Source organism: Chaetodon trifascialis, chromosome 24 (assembly GCF_039877785.1).
Source record: "Chaetodon trifascialis isolate fChaTrf1 chromosome 24, fChaTrf1.hap1, whole genome shotgun sequence".
Lineage (NCBI taxonomy): Eukaryota > Metazoa > Chordata > Actinopteri > Chaetodontiformes > Chaetodontidae > Chaetodon > Chaetodon trifascialis.
The window spans coordinates 5,149,154-5,158,593 of NC_092079.1; positions in this window are offsets into that span (position 1 = coordinate 5,149,154).

A 9,440-nucleotide genomic window follows, 5' to 3' on the forward strand; every position below is an offset into this window, starting at 1 on the left:
CTTCTGTCAGCCTCCTCCCTTTCTCTCTCTCTGCTCTCATCCTCTTTATTCAGCTTCACTGCTGTCTTCTGTCCCCTCTCTCCTCACAGTTGGGATACAGGGCAGGAAAAACGAAACAGCGCCAAGCTCTGTTTGACAGGGGAAGAGCAGGAGCTGAGACTGCGGCAAAGGGACCTTTTTGATGTGTGTGTGCGCCGCTACAGGATGATTAGATCAAGGGATTGGAGTTAGGGAAGATGTGCTTCGCAGAACAGTGCGGGGATGAAACTGAAGTGCAGGTGACGCTGCCAGGGGTTTTGGCAGGTTCGTCCTTGTAAACATCCTGGAATAAGCCCTTATCAGTTTGAGAACCCCGATTGTTCGATTTGACGTTCTCCGATAGAAACTGATGTAATGTGGCGTGTGAACACCTAATCCAGGTTTCTGATTACTGACTGTCATGTTGGCAGATGCTTCCTCGGCTCGAATTACTGTATGCATACTTCATGAGTAAAATAAGTAGACTAAGTAACGATGGTGCACCAAAAAAAAGACAGGGAAAGTGTGACGCTGCTAATGTAGAGGAAAATTTCCAACTTTAACAGTAGATGCTCTGATAAAATAGCAAAACTCCAGCCATGCTAGCAGCCCTCTGGGGCTGTATTTAGGCACAGAGGTGCTTTGAGCTAAATGCTAACATTCTCTAGGCTAACATGCTCGTCTTTAGCAGGTACGCTTTCTTCGGTCACCGCCTTAGTTTAGCTTGTTAGCGTGGTAAGGCTGAGGCTGATGAGGAATAATAATAATAATAATTTCCAGAGAGAAATCCTTTGCAGAACAAAGTGGGAGGTTGACTGCACATTCATCATTAAGCAGGAGGCACAAAAATACTGCAATAAAATGAAGAGAAGAGCGATCAGCACTTAATCAGTACTTTCAATGCCCCCGAAAAATACATTTTATACGATTGACGTGACACGAATTGTTGCTTTCTCCAGTACAGAAAAAGGGACAGTGTGTGAAAGGTATAAACAGAATGCAGTGATTTGCAGACCCTTTTCAACTTCAGTTCAGTTGAATAAAGTACAAAGACGAGATATTTACTCTTCAAACTGATAAACTTTATTTGTTGTTAATATACAGTCACATACATATCATTCAGAATTTGATCCCTGCAATACGTTCCAAAAAAAGTTGGGACAAGAGCATGTTTACCACTGTGTTGCATCACTTTTTTGTTGTTTTGTTTTTGTTGAAGTTTTGACAGTGAAATTCTTTCTCAGTCTTGCTTGATATACAACTTTAGGTGCTCAACAGTCCAGGGTGTTCATTGCTGTGTTTTACATGTCATATTGTCTTGCAATTGCGTGCAAGTTGTGTCCTGTCTTGTCTCTTTGTTTCCAGCGGCTACTTTGAGCAAAAATTTGTCTGATCTGACCTTTATAGTAACAAACTACATCTAAACGGCCAGATATTTCCCCTCGGCGTGTGGTGGAGACTAAAACCTAACGTTGCTCTTTTGTCTGCTGTGTGTGTTAAAATGCAACTGTCAAGTAGCGAAGCAACAGTAATAACAGTAATGCAGCTTTGACTGCTTTGGGTGTTTGAGTGCATGATGTGATGTATTAAAAATTACAGACTGCAGCTGTCTAAGAATATGCAAAAGAGATCTTTCAAAACATAGTTCATTTACAGGATAGCCTGTCATATTCGTGTCAGGAGTGCTGGCCAAAAAGGAGGGACGCGAGGGAGATAAAGAGAGAGGGTGAAGTCATCTGGCTGGTTGCATTAATTGACGGATCGGGGGGGGGGGGGGGGGGGGGGAGATTGTAGGTCAGAATGTAAAGTTGGAATTAATTAGGGCCCATCGCGGGGCAAATGAATGGCTCATTGTTATCAGGGACAGACAGAGGGGAGGAACAATCTGGGCTTTGTGCTCTGAGTTCACCTCTCTGCCCCCCCCCCCCCCTTTTACACTGAGTGCATCCATAGATTATAATGTTTCAGCATGCAGCACAAGGAGAATATTTACAACATGTTGTGATGAGATGTCGTGATCTCAGAAGGCAGCAGTTTGTTTCTTCCGGCACCGCGTGAGTAAAACAGCGTTTTAAGAGAAAAATTTTAACTTAAGATGAGCGAAAAAAGAGCGCCATCTCCAAGTACAAAACATATCTCTTTAACATGACAATTATTATGCAAAATGATTTGCAGCTAGCACATGCTTCATTTGTCTTGTAATGTATATGAGTTGTAGCGAGACTGAGGGCTGTGTTTGAACTCAGCAGAGGGGAGAATGGGACAGGCAGGTGGCTCTTATCTCTGGTAGACCACAGCGGGGGGACACTCGCTGCATTGTATTCTCCCTCTCTCCCTCTCTCTCTCTCTCTCTCTCTCTCTCTCTCTCTCTCTCTCTCTCTTTCACACACACTCACGAACACACTCGAGCAGGCTGGCTGGCTCAGTACCAACCATCTGCTGTGAAGGACAGGAGCCTTCCACTCAGGGGTGATGCATGGTGTCTGGCTGCTACTTGCCACCTCACCCCACAGTCGCAAGTTCAGCACTTCATCATATAGAATCAGAAGTGGGCCAAACTCCAGCACTAATTGCTTTGAATGCTTTGAGTGTTTGAGTGCGAGACTTGAAGAAAATCGGTGCCTTGCACTGTGGAAGAAAATCAGTACTATGAAAGAGGCACAGCTCTCTGGATGGCAGTGTTTGGCCAACACTTCGGTCCAGACTGGGTGCTGTATTTTTACACATTTTTTTTCAGAGTCTCCAGAAGATGAATCCTGCTGACTTTGGTGATTCCTTGAGAGATACCACAGGTTGCTATTTTTGTTGGTTATTACACGTCTTGAGAGTAAACACTCATCTTTGAAAGACTTGCCACTGTTCTAATTCTGATGCAACCGGATTTTATTTTGTCTTAGCCTTTAAGGATTGCTCTTATTGAGTCCTGCATTCAGTCTCAGCCATCTGCTAGCAAATTGGAGAGCATTTGCCAATAAGTGTTGTTTATTCCTTTGCAACTAAAGGGAATCTGTGCATCAGAGAGACAGTTAAACCTTTCCTCCCCACCGACATCTTGATAAGTGGAAAATTGGGCCTGGAAATTCGAGCCGGAGAAGGTTTACGAAGCCTCTCCGCCCTGCATAATTGCAGCCTCGAAGCTGGCCGTAATTAATCTTTGAGAAAACTTGTCAAATTATTAATAGGGCCCTTAAGTGATGGCCCTGAAAGGAGGCCACTGTTCAGAGACGGAGGAGAGGGAGCGAGAGCTTTTGGAGGGACTGTTTACTGTGAAAATATGAAGAGGTCGCTCTCCAGGAGTTCCCCGACTCCACGTGTCAAGGCTATCCACACAAGAAGGAGTTAAAGGGGATGTAGGCCTCTCCGGAAACCATAGAGCTCAGACTCCAAACTTGAAATGTCATCAGGTATAAAGTGAGCTGCTCTGTCTGATTTTCTTTCTTTTTCAACGCAACCAACGGTCTGCGGCTGCGGGAGAGGGATGTTCACGTTCAGATGTACATAAGATGTCTTTAACATCGATGTTTTCCAGCGCATAGGCTACACTCTTCACCCTCTCTGCCTCTCACCCCACCCCCCGTCCCTGGTGAACATAACGCCGATTGTTTTCAGCGCCGCCTGGCCACCTCGCACCGCACTTTTGCATCTTTGCAAGCCTCTCTATGTAGCTGCATGCAAGGGGGATAACACACGCATAAGGTATCATGTAAATTATTTCCAGGAAGTTGCCACCCCAACTGGAACCACGAAGAGGCTACAAATTAGCAGCCCTGTGCTTTGAGCTAAATGCTGACATTAGCAAGCGAACGTGCTCGCAGTGACAATCCAGGTATCATTTACCATGCTCCCCATCTATGTACTGCACTTTGTGTTCAGTGTTAAATAGCAAATGCTAACATGCACATCAGACTTAGCGGAGCCAGAGATTTTTCAGTCCAGATTAAAGTAACGGCTGAGCCGATGGAATCGAGCCTCCCTGCTAATGTGCTAAATACCACTGTTTTTCCATCTGACCGGTGACGGTGACATATGACCTTACACCCCGCTGGCTTCCCATTAGCTTGTGGGTTTTCATTCCAACTAGTGTGTTTGGGCATTGATGTCAGTTTTAACATGAAAATCTGCGAGAAAGGAACTGCGGCAGTTACCGCTAAGTCAAGTTGATTGCGTTAGTGTAAATATAACTGAACAGTTCAGACTTCTTTTCTACACTTGGCTGATGATAAACTCTGTAGTCAATTTCATATCACTCTCTGTTGTTGTTGTTGGCATGGAAACTGATTACATGCTCGAGCACAGTCCTTTGCTTTCACAAAGCATCAAAACGGTGGCAAAAAAATCACTGAGGGAAACAGACTGTGCGCTGAAAATAAGAAACAAGATGACATTTTATGTAATACGGAAGGCCGTAATTGTTATTGCCAATTATTGAAGTGTAAAACTCCAGAAGGTCAATAACGAGGGGCAAAAAAATGGCATTTCTTTTTAAAACGGCAACAAATTAAGGAGTAATTTGACAGAATTGGTTGTTTATTCCTCTTGGCATTATACTCATTGTCAATCAAAATCAGGATTTTCTATCTGCGCACTTAGTGGAGCTCTTTTCTTTGCCTTTTCGGTCATTCGGTCATCGCCGGTCAGGCTAATGAATCGTATTCTGGCACGCTTCAGATTAATACATTGCATCTTCCTCCCGTGGAAAGAAATCTTCACCCTCCTGGACGCTGTGTCCTGTAACTTCTGCAGATTGTGGCGTATTATTCCTCAATTAGCAGACCAGGTGGCATCCACAGGAGAATGTCAATATTTGCTGACGTTAAGCTTGTACCAGCATGTGCACATGTGCATATTATAAGTGCTGTTCCAGAAACGCAGTGCTGCATGGGAACATGGGACAAATGGTGCAGAAGTCAAACACGCAGGTTTTATGTTTGTTGTCCAGTCTGGGTCTAACAGCTGCGTTCGAGCTTTGAGATGTGACATTGGGTTCCAAAATTGGTCAGGCGGAGCGTATCGGTGCCGCTTAGGCTTAGTTTCACCTCTGTCGGTCCATGTGGCAGACAAATCTGGGAAAAAGACTTTGAAGAGATCTTCACATCCCATTGACAAATTCCTTCTTCTTTTAAAGAGATAACCTATAGGCCTCATCGGAGCTGGTGCGGAACCTTCCCAGGTTTCACATTTGTGGGAAATGCCCTAAAGATCCCTGCGCGTGTGTCGTGTGTACATGCTTGACATTCGACAACAGACAGGTATGCGTCCTGGAAGCCATTCCAGAGCCATTCTTCCCGTACGCAGTATCGAAGAGATACCCCAAGGCCCCTTTCGTAGCGATTCCGTCGTGTTTCACGCCCACTTGAAAGTTGTGCTGCCTTGTGCCAAAGAGATTACAGATTTCCTCATTATTTTCTGCGCACAGAGAAAAGAAAGGGCGTGCGCGCAAATAGAGTATTTCGAGTCAGGTCGAGAGTCGATATTATCCCCAGTTCTGAAACTATTGCACCGTGGCAGCAAATGCTATTTTGGCTGAGGTGAGCTGTTGGCTATCATTAGAGACCGGCACACGGTGAAGCAGACTCACACTTCACCAGTTGGTTTTCAGCACACACACACACCGTCTCGCGCACACTCGGCAGTAGCCAGGCAGCCGAGGCCCTCAGCCATGCCGTTGACAGAGATTATCAGCACAGTTTTCTGGCTGCCTCTCCCCTCTCCGCACGTGACAGAGTTTACTTTGGGCTCGGCCGATGCTCCACCCGGTACGAGCGAGGGCGAGACACTTTCAGATAGAGAGACAAGACGATGAGGATAGCAAGTTCAGAATCAGGTGAGGGCCTCACAAAGGGAAACTACTGCAAACCGGAAGGGAGTTATGTAAATGGGTCAGTCATTAAGGCCTTCTCAAAGAGAGGAGGCCAGACTGGGGGCCAGGGGCAGGCGGGTAGGCAAGTTGGGAACATAAGGCCATTATGTGAATAGGCTTCTCTGTTCAATGTAAGCTCCTCTTTCTTTTTCCTTTTTTTTTTTTTTTTTGTTAAGGCTCACATTTTGGTTTCCCCAAAAGGCTAATATCAGCAATAGGTGTATATTTCAAGCAGTCATTGCAGTATTTACTGCAGCGAGTAGGTCTTTACTTGACTCATCCCTTCAGTGCAGCTTCCCCCGGTGGACACTGATTGTTATTCAGCGCACTTCTGTACACCTGCGCTTTTCAGCTCTATCAACCCTGCAGGCCTTCACAGTTAATTCAGGAAACCTTTGCAGAGAAGCCAATGATGTGCGGAATGTGAGAGAATGCGTATGGGACAGTTTGCTCGTTCATCATAGTTGTTAAGATGGCAAGTTGATTTGTTTTTAGTGGAAATAGGTTGAGATATTAAATATATTTGGTGGATTACCTCAGCTGGTGGAGGAAGGAGAGATGAAAGAATGAATAATGGTTAATGAAAGAGACAATATTGAAATGACTAAATGTAGCGGAGGTGGTAGAAGATCAGACAGACATTGTAATGACCAATGAAGTGATATTAATGGAGTAAGCAGGCGTGGTTTACTTGTAATAGCATAGCTGTCTTACTTTGTCAATTAACTATAACCTGGGCTTGTCTTTGCTGTTTTCCACTCAGTGACAATACAATATTTTAATGTCTCAATAAGTGATATCCTGCTAAACCATTTTTGCTTGTTCCATGTCTTCCACCTCCACCACCTGAGAAGCTCTACCTTGTTCGCAAGTACCTGCCATGTTATCAAATAGGTTTTAGGCTATTCATCTTCTCTTCTACTCTATTATAAGCATTCAGTGTCTGAAAGCTAAAGGAATAACTATGTCATATGATCAGGTGCGTGCGTGTGCCATAATCTGTCTCAAAATCACATCTTTGAACAGGTCTCTGCCCCAGTCTGCAGGTTAGTTGAAGGACTTTTCTGTTGATTAAACTCTCAAGTTTACCTGTTACGTTTCATCAATAAGTCATTCATTTCTGGTTCCATGAAGCAGGTCACATCCTGTCAGAGAGGTTAAAAGTCAGTTTCTTTTTTTCTTCGTGTTTTTAGGGGTTTCGCTGAAAAGCAAAAACCCCGTCCGAGTGACATTTTATGAAGCTCACGAGTTGAGATCGATCAACAAATATTACAACTATAACGATAATCTAAGTTGTTTTGTTTCCATGTGTTTGTCTGTAAAAAGTTCCAGCGGGTAACGAGTAGAATTTTTTCTGAAAGCGTGGTGTCTCGATGAGTAACGGAGAGCGGTAACCTCACAGTGTCGACGAGCTCTCTGGCCACGGAAACCTAACGGCGACAACGCAAGCGGTACTCGTCAATTAGGACCAGTTGATGTGGGGGAGATCCTAGTGACGTTGGTCTTTGACTACTGACGACCCAAATTGATTCAGTTCATCTTCTGAGTCCCAGTAAACATGTGAAGAAATTCCCCGAAGGCATCACGAGAATGGGACGAAAGGATGGACAACTTGAAAGCACGACGCCTCAAGCTTTGGCTGTCACCTGCACAGATGCATGAAAACAACAGTAAAAGAGTTTGGCCTGAAGGGGGAGCCAGAGGTACAGCCGTGTTATTAGAAAACCCACAAAGGTTTCTCCTTTGCAGGTGGCGCTTTATTTCCGACTTAGGTCTTGGCAGCTCTCAGTATTCATTTGGTTGGTCTCAGTTTGCGAAAATTGCAAATTTGCTGTACAATTTGTGCAGCACAGTGTGTGTGTTTGTTACACACTCTGCACTGCAGGCATCAGCACGTTGCCTGCAACTCAGAGTGCGTAACAGGCCTTCGGCTGTCGTAAACTCATAAAGTACAACAAACCTGGGAAAAGCCTTTGTACAAGCTTGTGGGATCCTCTGACGCAGCGGGACACCGTGAGTGATAAAACCTCGTCAGGCTTCCTGTCATTGAGCTTGGTCACAACCACCATCTATGCATGACCAACCTTGTATATTTTCATCCAACTGTTTGTGTCCGTGTTTTAGTGGAAGTGTCAGACAATTGACAAGGAAACAAAATTGACTGCGGTGGAGAGGCTGGTAAATGTTTCACTCGCTGCCACTGCAGCACCTTCTTCTACTGGATACAAAGACGCTCAGTATTTCATGCCTGCATTTGACCAGAGACTCTGAGAGTAACGAATCCAGCAAGGTGCAGGCAAGAGCTGTTCTAAAGCAGCACCCAGCTGAAAGCCCTGTCGTGTCAGCTGATATTGCGCATTAGTAGTGAACTTTCCCATCCTCCCATACCAGGTCACAGTTAATTAAAGGAGCACACGGCAACCCACCGGCAAATAAAAGCACCTTAGGTTACACGAGGATCAGAAGAGACCAATTGAAAGAAACCAAAATGCACCTTACAGTAGGTGGGAAGCAGCGATGAATGCCATTGAGTATAAATTGGCGCTTAATTAATTATTCCCTTTTCTCACAGTTGACTGAAACATTAACTGATTTATCATCTGCAGATATTTCTATTCCTGATTTTGTGCCAGAAAAGCACAAAACAATAACACAGTAGAGCTCGATGCAGTGAAACTACGCTGACATGGTGGGTTCATCTGGGTTTATGCTGTAACTGCGCTCTGGGTCAAGCCGCTATGGCCTGTAGAGGCCTGGCTGTGTGCGCTCATCGTCGCAGTGACACATCAGGAGTCTCTGTCAGTCTGCTGAGCCAATCAAATATCATACACATCGCAGGATGCGTGCCATGAGTTGAGATCAATCATTATATATTAGAATTCCAACAATATTCTAAATTGATTAGTTCCTATGTGTTTATCTGTAAAAAGTTGCAGCAGGTAATGAGTAGAATGTTTTCTGAAAGTGTGCTGAGAAACAGAGAGGGGTAAGTACGAAAATGGTTGCCCAGGTTTTGTAGAAACAGAGTAGTGCACACAGCCCACAACTCTGCCCTTGTGCCACTAGGAGGCAGTACAAGATGGAAAAGTGAATCCCATAATGTCATGTTGCAGAGGGGGTGCCAGGTGATGTTTAATGTAAATAGTGACAGTATGATGTCCAAACCTTGTTTCCTATGTTACATTCATTCTTCTGTCATCCATAAAACATGTGCTTTCTGTCTTCTATTGTTTTGGTTTTTTTTTCAATAGAAGATAGAAAACATGTTTTATGAACTGATCTTCTTTAATGAGCTTCAGAAACTGTCATGTGGATATTGTTTTATTTTTTTGTTTTGTTTTGTTTTTTCACCATAACCCCTTCCTTCCACATCTCCAAGTCCCCAGGGGGGTACACGCCCCCATTCCACCCTCCGCTCCTCCAACCTCCGTGTCAGACACTGATCTACTAAAACCTGCAGCAGGGACTCCTCACTGATGGACTTTGAATGAAGCAGTGGTTGTATAGTATCTGAAGTACTCTTGTGTTTGAGTAGTGGTTGTTGTTATAGTAGTTTTAATAG